This window comes from Ursus maritimus, unplaced genomic scaffold (assembly GCF_017311325.1).
Source record: "Ursus maritimus isolate PB19 unplaced genomic scaffold, ASM1731132v1 scaffold_15, whole genome shotgun sequence".
NCBI lineage: Eukaryota > Metazoa > Chordata > Mammalia > Carnivora > Ursidae > Ursus > Ursus maritimus.
The window spans coordinates 743,076-756,550 of NW_024423897.1; the positions used below are offsets into that span (position 1 = coordinate 743,076).

General features: G+C 54.2%; 1 long non-coding RNA gene across 1 annotated transcript; it reads left to right on the forward strand.

Annotated features, from left to right (window-relative positions):
* The first annotated feature begins 842 nt into the window (after nucleotides 1-842).
* LOC121102739 lies at nucleotides 843-5,337 on the forward strand. Its single transcript, XR_005834809.1, has 3 exons — nucleotides 843-941; nucleotides 2,784-2,914; nucleotides 4,530-5,337. It is a non-coding gene; the product is annotated as an uncharacterized LOC121102739 (long non-coding RNA).
* The last annotated feature ends 8,138 nt before the right edge of the window (nucleotides 5,338-13,475 follow it).

The window sequence follows — 13,475 nt, forward strand, 5'->3', positions numbered from 1 at the left end:
CCCTTGATCACCCAAATGACCCCCCCAATACACACATAACCTCAGCTCTGCTAAGTGCATGGATTGGGGGGGGTGGATCATGAGGCCCTAACAACTCAGTCTAGGTAGAAGCTCAGGGAGAACAGACAAAGGATGCAGGGGAACTCCCCCCACCCCAAGGGAGGTGGGCTGAGAGCTTAGTTACCAAGCAGGTTAGGGTGGCCAACGGGACATGAAGGGAGGAGGAAGGGCGGTGCAATGGAAGGGAGAAAGGAGAGTGGCAGCGGCCCCAGGTACACAACTCTGGCCCCCCACGCACCAAGGAGGCTGGGAACCACAGCCCTGGCCAGGGGCCACGGGCCTTTGTGCGGGCTGCAAGGGCTGGGGGCTGGTGTATGCGCCTCCACGCCTGAGTGTGTGCGTGTGCGAGCGTGTGGCGGGGACAGAGGAGGACACTGTGTTCTGGACGTGGGCAGAAGCCAGGTGCCAAGTCGGAATTGTGAGTAGCTGTTTGGGTCAGATACGACCGGGAAGAGGTATCTTAAGCCCCCTCCTCATTTTCCTGGGCACTTGGAATGTGGTCAAAATCCTCTAATCTGTGACCCTCAAAGTCAGGCTCCCCCAGGCATTGATTCAACCCCCCGACTCTGCTCTGGGGCCGGGCAACCAGCAAACTTCCCCCGCCCGGAGGCGTGGAACGTTTACACTCGCCAGCCCCGCGCGCTGACAGCTGCTCCAGCACTTGGCAGAACCCAGGCTTCCGGGGAAGCGCACGGGGAAGCTGCGCAGCAGCGACAGGCGGCCCCCGCGTCCCGCCTCGCAAAGTTTGGCCTCGGGGGGCTTCCAGCCGGGTCGGCAACGCGGGTCAGGGACCCCCCAGAGTAGCGAGCGTTCACGCGCACAGTCCCCCGCAAGCCTCCCCAGAGCGCGCGCGTGACTCACCCGAGCCGTGGAGCCAGGCGGTGAGGACTATGCCCAGGAGCGCTGGCCACAGGCCGGGCCGGACGGCCATGGCCGCGGGCGGGCGGGCGGGAGAGCGGGCCGGCCGGGCGCGGGGCCCCGCGGGCGGGAGGGCGGCTTTCAGCGCCGCAGCCCAGAGCCCCAGCCCGGGGCGCCCCCGGGGCCCATGCCAGCGGACTGCGCTGCCTTGGGGCGGCCGGCTGCGGGGCGCACGCGGCGCGTGGCTCCCCTCGGCACCGGGAGCACAGCAATGCAGCCGGGGCGGAGCGCAGCGCCAGCCGCGCAGCGCACCGAGCCAGCCGCCGCGCGGAGCCCGCAGCCGGGGAGCGGGCCGGTGGGCGCCGCAAAACCCGGACTGGAGCAGCGGAGCGGGGCGGCGGCAGGGCGGGGCGGGGGAAGGAAGGAGGGGCCGGGCCGCCCCACGCCGCGCGCGCGGGCCACCCTCAGCTCCGGGGATCCCTCCCGGCGTTGCCCGAGGCTCCCCCGGGGAGGGGTTGGGGTGGTGGGCGGGGAGGCCTCCCACCGCCCCGCTAGGTCTCCGGGGACAAGGCCCGGAGTCCGAAACCCGGAGTGGATCGGTTCTCCGGATCTGGGCTCTCCCAGGCCCGCCAGCCTGCGCACAGGTGGCCCGGGAGGGGCCCAGGGCTGCGGCGACCCCGGCGCGGAGCCAGCCTGCAGAGAACGGCCTGGGGCAGGGGTGCCCGGGGCAGGTTCCGCTGCAGTCCTCTCCCCCCCACCCCACCCCACTCCCCGCCTCCCGGCAGTGCTCCGAGGCCGTCAGCGTGCTGCGGTACGCCACCAGCCCGCGGCTTGGATAGGGGACTGCGGGAGAGCGCCCGGGCCCCGGCCCTCGCTCAGAGGCGCTCGGGCAGGCCAGACTCGGCCACTCGCAGTCCCAGCTGTGTAGCCTGGTGGACCCCAGTGTGACTCAAGATTTCTCTAACCCCGTGGCGCCTTTCGCTTAAGGAAAACAACCCCAGGGTGCAGCGTCTCTGACTGGGCGCGCGGTGCTTGCGCCCTGAGCGCGCACGACGCCAGAGACGTGGGCGTGAAGGGCCGAGCAGGGCTTTGGAAGCTGTGGAGACCCGGGGTAGGGTCTAGGCGCCTCCGCCTTCTAGCTCTGTGACCTTGGGCATGTCACGTCGTCTGCCGGAGCCTCCAGCAATGACCGCTGCTGGAGTCTCCTGCTCCCCACCCCCATTCCCTAATCTGGTTAAAGTAAACAGGGTTGCCTTGAAGGAGAAAGGAAATGACAAACGCGCAACATATACACAGGGCGAATGGTCAGAAAAAGAGAGGGTCCTACTCTGGGTCTGGAGAGGGATGAGAAGCGTGAGGGCAAGGTCGCAAACGAAACCTCCTACGGGGACCAGTCCATAATATAAACTGGTGCTGCACGCTGGGTGATATAACAATGGTCTGCGCTTCCACAAAGAGATATGAGCTCTCCTATATTTCTTGAAACCACGAGGCCCTCTCTCGGTCTGTCTTTTGTTTCCCACTTTTGATAGAGAAGGGTTGCAAGAAATGTTTTGCTTTTCTCTTAACTCGTGTAAGAAACATTAGCCAATGACCAGATACACAGGTATGGGCGCTGGACTTCAGCGCCAAGGAGGCGGCAGCACCGGACACGCGGCAGAGGATCCCATCGCAGGGGCAGCTGGCTCTTCTAGTCCAGGTGCCAGTTGGTGTCGCACTGGGGCCCAGTATGGCCATAGCGTCCAGATTTTCAACAGAAGCCATCATATGTGAAATCTTGGGGTTTCGATATTTTAACTAAAAAATAATTTTTATTTACTTACCTCATGCGAGCCCAAATGAAAATGTCCACAAACGCCCCGCAGCTTCCAGGTTTTGAGCTTCGGTGATCGCTCGTCTGCGGGCTTCGTCCACTTGATCCACCAGCTGGAGCGTGCGTGTGTTTGCCCAGGCTGCTCCCTCTGACACTATGCCTCACCGTGCTCCCAGGGAAGAGGTGGGTAGGAGAGGTGAGACCTTACCAGGACCATCATTTGGGGCACCTGTGGAAGAGGGATAGTTAGGAACTGGGGTTTAGGCACTGAAGAGAATGAAGTACTGGGATTGGGGGCTGGGATATAAGATGACATCATAATGGTCTCTGCTGACTCTGCTGTGTCCTTGCCTACATTTATAATATCCTCACATGCAATCCTGTTAAAGGAACATTATCATCCCCATTATACAGATGAGGTCATTGAGACTCAGGGAGATGAAGTGCCATATGTCCAGGGCCAACCTTATTCAATGTTTGCAGGGCTAGTTAAGATTGGTCCTAGGGGGGCTTTGACTTCAATGTCCATGCTCCTTACGTTTCCTCTTCCTGCAGTTCTTGCTCTGGGATTAGAATTTGGGAATAAGGTTTGGGGAACAAGAAAGGAAAGGGTCTCTATCTCTCTTCAGTTCTCTGCTATGTTCACTTCGCTGGCCTCCTTCAGCCAGAGTAGAATGATCTGTGTAGTAGTCAGGATAGACTAGGTTATGTCATGGTAACAAACAGTCCCCAAATCTCAGTGGATTCCATCAACAAAGGTTTATTTCTCATTTGTTCATCATGGGTCTACTGCTCCAGATTATCTTACAGGCTGACAAAACAGCCACTCCCTGGAATATTGCTGGTCAGTGAGACAGAGGAAAAGAGAGCTCTGGAGGTACACCCACCAACAATCAATGGCTCAGCCCTGAAATGACACATGTCACTTCCACTGACAATTCATTGGCCAGAACCGGCCTCATGGCCCCATCCAAAAGGGCCAAGAAGTGCACTTGTCCTCCATGCCGGCTTCTGAAATATGAGGATAGTAGCATAAATGATGACCACTGCCGCAAAGCCCAACATGATCAGGCCCTGCCTACCCCTGCAACCCTGCTTAGGCCTCAGCCCTGGTGGCCTCCTCCTCTGTTTCTCCAGCATCCAAGATCACCCCCACCTCTGGACCATCCCATTTGCTTTTCTTCCTGGGACACTCTGTCCCCAGACCTTCACATGGCTGGTTCCTTGTAGTCATTCAGGCCTCAGCTCAGCTGCCCCCTTCCAGTTGGTACTCAGGGCATGTCAGGAAAAGGAGCAGGGATGCCCTTGCAGAGATGGGGCGGAAATGTCTCACCTGAATTCTGCTTAAGAATCCAGGTTGGAGGGCTGCCAGGAAGTGCTTGTCTCAGGCTCAAAGGTAGATGGTCAGATAGGAGGGCTCCTAACATCTTTAACCTTCTTTGCCTTTGAGCCTCAGACTCCAAGGGAGGGAGAGGCCAGACCCTGCCTAGGCTGGACCCTCCGACAAGTATCTGTGGCCCCCTAGCAATACCCCAGTGACTGTGCATGGGTTTCACCTCCAGCTGCTCTGCTGGCTAGGAATTTCTCCTTGNTAGGCAGCAGGAATCTGCCTCTCATCGGATTCACATTTTGGGGCCTCATCAAAACTCTCTCCCCCCTCCCCCCATGTTCATTTCTGCTATTCAGAAGACTCTTAATCCTTTTTTTTTTTTTTTTTTTTTTTTTTTTTCAGAAGACAAAGTCTGGGTCTATCTTGAATTTTCTCCCTTTAGACCAAACAGTTCTGCTTCTGTTACAGGCTAGCAACAGAGCCCTGGGGCCCTGTCCTTGCCACCCTGGCCCCCTACTGCAAGTGCCCTGCACCAAGGCTGCCCCTCTGAAGCATCTCTTGAAGGGACTCGGCATGTCTCCTGCCCACATGGCCTGATGCACTAGCAAGGTCCCAATTAGCTGCTGGTGTGCGCTGGATGGGGGACCTCTAAGCCCATGGGGAGACCATCACTGACTTGGAGCTGTGCCAGAAGCTGGTTACAATGTGCATCTGCAGGCCCTTCCCTAGCCTGATTCGGATCCAGTGTGTCTGGGGAAGTGTCTAGGAGCCTGTGCTTTGCCCACGCGTTCCGCCCCTACCAGCTATTTCCACTGGTGCCAGTGGTCTGAAGACCGCGCTTTGAGGAACACTGCCCTGTGTCTTTCCCATAGGCCCTGCCGACAGCTGGATGCTCCCCCATCTACCCTTGGGACACTCGCTTTCTGAATTTAAGTGCAGAGACTTCAATGCATCCCAATTCTATTCCATTGTATTACATCTAATCCCTCTTTCCTATATGGAGCCCTCTCAGGAAGTGGAAGCTGTCGGGCAGGGTGCTTGCTATTTTCTTCAGCTTCCTGTCATTACCAGATGAGATTGGAAGTCATATATTCTTTCAACCAAGTCCTTCATAAACCGGTTGCTGAGGGCAGGACCAAGGAGAGAGCCCAGTGGCTCCCTACTTCAGACTACCTTGTAAGTTGCACTAGGGTAATAAATCAATATCTCTTTCATCCACTCAGGAAACCTCTGACCACACCATCCTTCTGCTCACATCTCATTGCTGCACCCACAAAATAAACAGAAAGACCCTGAAGAGCCCCAGATTCATGAGCCTCTAACTTTGTCCTAACCTACCAGGCCAATAACTGAAACAAGAAATTAGTTCCATGGGCTGGACTTGCTCTTGGTGACCCAACATTGGGTCTTGATAGTCCCTGCCTTGACCCAAACATCCATATTTGTCCACTGCTCAACATCCAGCTCTGTCTTCTGGAAGCAGCAGCTTCCTGTCTTTCCTTCGTGGGATCACCCTTCTCCACCATCAGTGTATGAGATTCACATGGGGCTACCCCACCCCAGTTCTAGAGGATAGCACATGCTTCAGGCCTAACCACTCGGCATCCACTATGTCTTGAACCCCAATGATTCACTTAGGGATGGACATATGACCCAAACCAAGTGCTCAGGCTCTTTTCTGGGATTTTTGTTAGAACTAAGGAGAGAAAGAATTTCTTTTCTTGGTGAACTTGGAGCAGAAAAGAGGAGCTTCTGGAGCTGCCACCATGTGAGGAGCACATGCCTGACACTGAGCCTGGGCAGGAAAAGCAGAGCCTGGAGAAAAGAGAGACACTGAATATTGGCTCATCTTTCAAGCCCTCTGGGTCCAGCTGCTCCTGAAGCCACCAGATACACCCCTGGTTTTTCAGTTACATGAGCCAATAGATTCCCTTTTTTGTTGTTTAAGCCCTTTTGGGTTTCTGTCATGTGTACTTTAAAAAATGATCCAGAATCATCTTTTATAAAAATCAGTTCTCGAGCCTTGCCCAAGATGGAGCAAGCATTTATTAGTGCCTACTGTTTGCAAGGCTTACTGCCACCCAGTTGGGGAAACTGCAGCCTGTGGGAGAAGACATAGATGTCTTCCCAGTTGTAAGTTAAGGTGCAATGAGAGCCAGGTCATAAGACAAGTGAAGGATGTGTGGGGGCTATAAGGGAACGAAAACTAGAAATAAGCCTCTTCAGAGGACCCTCAGCAATATCTGGACCAGTCTCTTCCTCACGCAGAACTCCAACATCCACCCATTGCTGAATTCAACACACACACACACACACACACACACACACACACACACACACACAGCATGCCAGCACCCACTCAGTCTGCTCTTAACTCAAGTGCACGTCCCACACCCAACTCACACACACGTGCATGCCCAGCCACTGAACATGGTCAATAAAAACACGTTTCCCATATATATTTATGGAGACGTAAAAACACTTCCACGTATCCGTGCTTCCTTCCTGCACCAACTATTGCACTCTCCACACTGCCCTGTGCTACCAAGAACTTCGTGCCTGGGTCTCTCCTGTGCTGAGCATAGGAAAGGAGATCTCCTTGCATTGGCGCCTCCAGAACCAAGGACAGTGCCCAACATTTCTTGAGATCTCACCTTGTGCCCAGCATAGGACAAAGATCTTTAATTGGTTTATCTTTTTTTTTTTAAGACTTTATTTATTTGACGGAGAGAGATAGTGAGAGAGAGCACAAGCAGGGGGAGCAGCAGGCAGAGGGAGAGGGAGAAGCAGGCTCCCCGCTGAACAAGGAGCCCAAAGTGGGGCTCAATCCCAGGACCCTGGGATAATGACCTGAACCAAAGACAGACGCTTAATCCACTGAGCCACCCAGGCACGCCTTAACTGGTTTATCTTTTTCAATGCTCACAAGCCTTTGTGAAGTAGATGCTACTATCATCCCCATTGTATAAAGACAAAAACTAAGGCACAGAGAGGGGATGCAATTTGCTTAAAGCCACTCAGCTTGTAAGAGATGGGACAGGATTTAAACCTAGAAGATGCCTCAGAAATGTTTGCTCAGTGATTGAAAGAATGTTCGGTTTAACAAAATGGTTTTATTAGAGATATATATGCTATCACACACACACACAACACACATATACACACATACTCAGAACCACAAACAGAGAAACATACACACCCAGACACAACCTTTCTAGCTCCATGAGCTCCATGGCATCCCAGATTCTGAGGGGCTACAGAGCTCCCCTTTCTGGTTTCCTCACTGGGCACTCTCAGGCAGGTTCGGTGGTGAGATATTCCCTGCTGAAGAGCCTGTTAAAGAGGAGGGGGCAGGGAATCATCAGGAAGGGGCAGGAGGAGCTGAGGAGGAGGAGGAGGAGGACGGGATTGGACCAAGCGGAAGCCTGGCACCGTGCCCTCTGCAGATGACCTGATGAGCATTTTGCAGAGTTAATTTCATTAGCGTCTCTGGGAGATGAACAATTAGCAAGATGCTCTGATGCTTTTAAAAGCTTAAGAGAGGGAGAAGGATGCCTTCTTGGCTTCCCCACCAAACCACAGTGCTCCTCCTCCTCACTCTTTCTCTATGCTCCCTTCATCGTGCTCCCTCCATCTCCCACCCACTGTCATCCCATCTTCCCCTCTCCTGCCGTCATACCCTCACAGAGCCATTTCTACCGCCACCCCACCCCACCCACCTCACCCCACTCCTCGTCCACCACAATGGCCCCTCCTTCCCTTTTGTGGCCTCCCATCTGCCCCTTGCCAGCCCCATGCTGGACCACTGCCTGCAGTGCATCAATTGGTCCCCTGCGTTCTGATCACTCAGACACCCAGGGCTGGGGCTTGGCTCTGGTCCAGGCCTCCAAAGTGGCACAGCTATTCTTTGGTACCCACAGAGGGCAGGGCCAGGTAGGAGGTCTGTGTTTTTGATTGATTTTGCTACCAGGTCCTTGGCAACTTCCAGACAAGGCTCCAACCCTTGACAGCTTGGAACTCCCGTTCCAGTTCCAGGGCTGGTCTGCTGGACAGGGCTGAAGTAACCTTCCACCTCCTCTCCCAGTGCCTGGCATATTGAGTACCCAGGACCAGGGGAGGTTGGGGCTCCCAGAGGGGAGGCCCAGGTTAGTGTGGGGGGCATCTGTAGCTCCATTGAACAGATGGAAAATGGGACTCCAGACACCTTGGATCAGTGTTTGTTCCAGACTCCAGCTGCATGATCCTGGTCTTGGGGACACATGCCTCATTTTGCCTTATCTAAGTGCTAGGTCTGTGGGAGGAGTTCTGGCCCAGCTGCCAGCCTTCCCCAGCCTCCTCTGGGGAGCTCCGGGGCAGTCTAATATAGGAAGGTCCTGCGGGCCAGGACCCCAGCCTTTGTGGGTTGAGATTCCATGTTCTCTCGGACTAGGTGGAAGCTTCAGATAGACCTCCTCTCAGACTAGATGGTCCCTGATGGTTCTAAACTCCCTTCCATCCCCAGTCCTCGGGCAGGGCATCAGAATCCCTGGGAGCTTACTAAAACCTGGATTCCTGGACTCCTTCCCCAGCCCACTATAGGATCTCCAGCCCTTGAGACTGGGAACCGTGGCACACAACATCAAGGGATGCAGATCTCTGGAGCCGGAAACTCTTGCTCTACGTCACGAATTCTCAGTAGGGGCAGTGTGACCCCCAAGGGGGTGGAAATTTTTCTTTGGGGGTGGTGGTAGGTGAAAAAAAAAGAGGACTCTTTCTCTATATAAAGCACAGATCTATATACAGTACCTAAGGAGATATATAGTGTATCTGTGGTATACAATTCAGAGAGGGGGCGACGCAGAATAACATGTCTACAAAGGCTCTTTATGGGGGTGATAGTGAAAAATAGGTTGAGAAACTGCTCACCACCGAAGGATTCTAAGAAGCGTGAAAGCCCGACACACACCTCACGCTGCACACGCGGACACGTACACACACACCGCAGCACACCCGACACACAGATGCATCAAAAGTCTCCTCTCACACATATGCAAATACACACACGCCAGTCTTCACCCTCCCACACAGACATCGGGAAGCTCCGGTAACAGCGCGTTGGGAAGAGAAGACTAGGCCAGGGTTTTAATAAGCTTTCAAATAAATAAATATATAAACCCCTTTACCAGAGCCTCTGTGCCTCTTATTAATGCGACATCTCCGGCCTCACGCTTCCTGACAGCAGAGGAGCCATGTGGCCCTCTTCATGATGCGGGCGTGTTCAGGGACGGTGCACGTTCTGCCCGTGCCTGTGTGCGGGGTGCTAAATGTGGGGTGCTGCGGGTGGCAGGCCAGGAAGGAGTGCGTGTGTGTGCGTGTGTGAGGGCCACTCTGGAGTTGTTAGCCAGACACCGTCGATTCCCAGACAACTCAGTCTCTAAATTCTCTCTCTTCCTCACGGTGCTGCTTACCTTTGCTAACGTGTAGCGCACAAGCCGTAAACGCGGGCCGAGCAAGTGAATGAATACGTGAGTGTGATTTTACAGGAGGCACCTTGACCTTTGTCCTCTTCACGAAGCCTCCCGTCCTAGGCATCACTGTGCTCATTTTACAGATGACAAAACCCCAGCTCGGAAGATTGAGGGCAGCTCCTGCCCCATCACCATCCAGTAAGTGGTAGAGGAACACACGTCTCCCGGTCCCCAGCCCACCCTGCAGACACTTGGGAGACCCAAGTGGGGTGGCCCAGGCTGACTTCTCTGTCTTTTCTCACCCAGGGTCACTTGCAGGAGGGCTGCGGAGGAAGGGCAGTGTGGGAATCCAGCACCCACAGCAAGACCCTCCGGAGACGGTCCTAGCAATCCCCGCCCACTTTTCCCTCCCCTCCTCCCTGGTGCCCCCAGACCCCAGGCCCTCAAAGCCCACTGGCCCAGTCCCTTGAGGGCCAGCTGAAGCTAGCGCTGAGCAGATGGGTGATGTTCATCCAGCGTGGCAGTTGTGACTCAGTCCCTCGGGGGTTGGTACATACTGTGTGCCAAGGTTAATTAAACTGGTAATTAGAAGGAGAGATGCTTAATCTATCTGGTTAATAAAATAACCCCCCTTGCATGAGCGTGCAGACGCTGTCACTCGGCCAGTGGAAGCAGAGATGCTGTAGCTCTGGTATTATGGGATCCAGGCCAGCAGAATGCTCCGCACTCCCTCTGGGCATTGACTGCCCACCCTCTCTGCTCCTCGTCCTGGAACCGATTCCCAGGTCTGCCGCAGCCACTTCTGGGTGGGGTCGTGAAGAGTCAGGTCCAGGAGAGCAGCCAGGGATGCCCAGCCCCCAGGAAACTCAAAGGTGAACGGCAGCACCTGTGGGGATCCTGCCCAGGCAGGATTCCTGGGGTGGTGGCCCAGTTCATCTCCTGTGCCGGCCAGGACCCTCTTGTGTCCTTTTGTGACCCTTCACACCGCTTCCTTTAAGAGTTAGGTCTGACCCTCGCAGTCCAAATTACATCCTTGGTGAATATCTTTAAAAATTAATTTTTAATTTCACATATAAAACACAAATACCTTGTAATTGTAAAAATTTTTTAAAAAGACTGCAAATAACCTTGGCCCAAATCTCAGGGGTTTTATTCTAAGGAGGAAACCACAGGTGAAAGTCCGGTATATAGCCTTCTAGGCCTTTCTCTGCATGTATACAGGTATGTCTTTGATGCAACTAGACATAGTTTCATTTGATTTGTGACTTTTTACAACATGGTGTCTTACCGTGTGCTTCCTTCTGCAGTGTGCTTCCCCCCACCCTCCAACCCCACTCAGCAGTACTATGGAGACTTGATGTTTTCTTCCAACAGATTTCACAGAGATGGAATTTTCCAGATAGGGAGAGGAGCCTCCCTTGTCCTCAGAACCTTATGCTAAGAATGGCTTGGGACCTACATCAAGATGTCCCTTGAATGTGGGCTCTCAGTCCAGTGGGTCCACCTTCCTCCCCCACAGGCCCCACAGACCCACTACACTGTCTGCCCACTGTCCCCTGGACTCTTTGCTCCTCAGTGATTGGAGTGAGCCGGAGTCCCAGCAGGGTACCTTCCCTCCTTCAGCCTGTCGCCGAGACACCAGGGCAGCTCACAGGAGGCTGTCTGTGTGTAAGACCACCACAGACTCACATGCCACCCCACAGACCGCCCAGCTCAGGAGCAGAGTCCTCAAAGAGACAGGCCACCTCCCATTTCTCATATCCTGGAACAGCTCTGGAGGGGAGGATCTGAGCAACACCTCTCCCTGGGAGCTGATGTGAGGACAAAGTCCTCAGCTTGCCTGCGTGGCTTGCCAGGCGAAAGGGGTGGCCGATCTGTCTCCCAGCTCCTGGTTACAGCGACAGGCAGGCCCAGCTGATGGGCACAGCAAGCAAGGGTGGCAGTGTGCCCATGCAGGGGAAAAGGTTTTATTAACCTCCTAATGATCGGGTTAATGGGCTTTGAAGTCAGGTGAATTCAGGGACCACAGCAGGTGGCATTGAGGCCACAGTGCATGATTTGGTGTGAAGTGGGGGTCTGGAGGGTCTTTGGTTACCAGAGCTCCAAGGCAGTTCCTAGTCTAGAAAGGGCAACAGTACACAATTTTTTTAAAGGGCAAGACACAAGTTAGAGAGTCAGGGCAGGACCAGGCAGGCATAGGGACAGCCCACTCTCCATTCCCCCATCCACTTACTCATCCACTCGCCCATCTACTCATCCATCAATCCACTCACCAACCCACCCATCCACCCATCCACCATCCACTGACCATCCATCCATCCGCATATTCATTCATTCAACAAGTATTTATTGACCCGTTACTCTCTGCCGGGCCATTACTGTGTGTAGATCCTGTTTTCTTGGATCTGATTATCCCAGTGGGGGTGGCAGGCAGGAGAGCAACTGGCAGTAAATAAGTAAACAAACCAACAAGATAATTCCAGACGATGAAGAATATAAAATACGTGGAGGGAGAGAGAGTGGAGGAGAGGTGTGGTGGACATCAATACAGAAGTGTGGCCAGGGGACGTCTCTGAGAGGGTGATTTTTGTTGTTGTTGTTGTTTCTTGTTTTTTAAAGATTTTATTTGTTTATTTGAGATAGTGGGAGAGAGAGCACACAAGCAAAGGAAGGGGCAGAGGGAGAAGCAGACTCCCCACTGAGCAAGGAGCCTGACATGGGGCTCAATCCCAAGAGCCTGGGATCATGACCTAAGCCAAAGGCAGATGCTTAACTGACTGAGAAACCCAGGTGCCCCATGAGAGGGTGATGTTTCAGCTGAGACCTGAGTGAGGAGAAAGTGGCAGCCATTTGGAGATCTGGGGGAAAAGTGTTTTGGGTAGAGGGAACAGCAAACGCAAAGCATCTGAAAAGGATGTGAGCCTGGTGTGTTTGCAGAAGCAAAGGAGAAGCAGTGTGGCTGGGGCACGTGGGAGTGGTGCGAAAGGGTAAGGAGGGATGGATTCTCAGAGGCAGGCAGGGACAGATCGTAAGGGCCCTTCGGGCAGAGGAAGGGAATCTAGACTCTTCCAAGGAAAGCCTGTGAAGGTTTAGACAGGGGAGTGATATGATGTGATCTGCATTTTAAAGTCACTCTTCTGGCTGCTTTGCATTGACAACGGTAAGGTGAGGGGTGGGGCTGGCCAATGATTTCTAGGCCCCTTTCAGTTCCAAAACCCTGTTGTTCCCATCCCTCTTCTATTCTAAACGGTTAGACGATCTCTAACATTTGAAGAGTGTTTCGCCATTTACAAGTCATAGTCACAGAACGATTGTGTTGAACCCTCCCAGCAGCCCCGTTCAGCACCCGTTGAGGAAGTAGGTCCTCCGAGCCCCGGGGGAGCAGCCCCAGAGTGGAGTCTCCTGGAATCGGAGCCCTAAAGGGTGGTGCTCTGCCGTGCCAGCCGGAGGGGGAGAACACCTCTGTGGGTCCTGCTGTGAACTTATACTACGTGCCAGCCATGCTCCCAGACCCTCTTCTGAGAGCGCACCCCCATTCTCTGGAGAACCTTACCGCCACCACTCACAGTCTTCGCGGTTCCCGTGAAGCCAATCCCAGCCGTGCTCTGGAGGCGGCAGCCAGAGTTTCCTCATCTCCTGGCTTCCCTCGCGGTTGCTTCGGGTTGGGCTTCTAGTTTATATGAGAATCCATCTTAGGGCTTGCAGAGAAGTTCCCCTTCAGGTAGACTCAGTCATCTGTGACCTGGGGGCCTGGAGAGGCTGATGGCTGCCCATTGATGGGAGCCTACCTAAGAAGGAAGGCCCTACAGAGGAGAGCTAACAAGGAGACGAGGAGAAAGACTCGTTTTGTTGGCAAACCCTGATCCAGCCAAGCCTGAAGCCAACAGCCCCCATCTAGGGGACTTTTTAATTTTTTTTAAAGATTTACTTATTAGAGAGAGGAGGGAGAGTGTGCATGAGGGAGAGG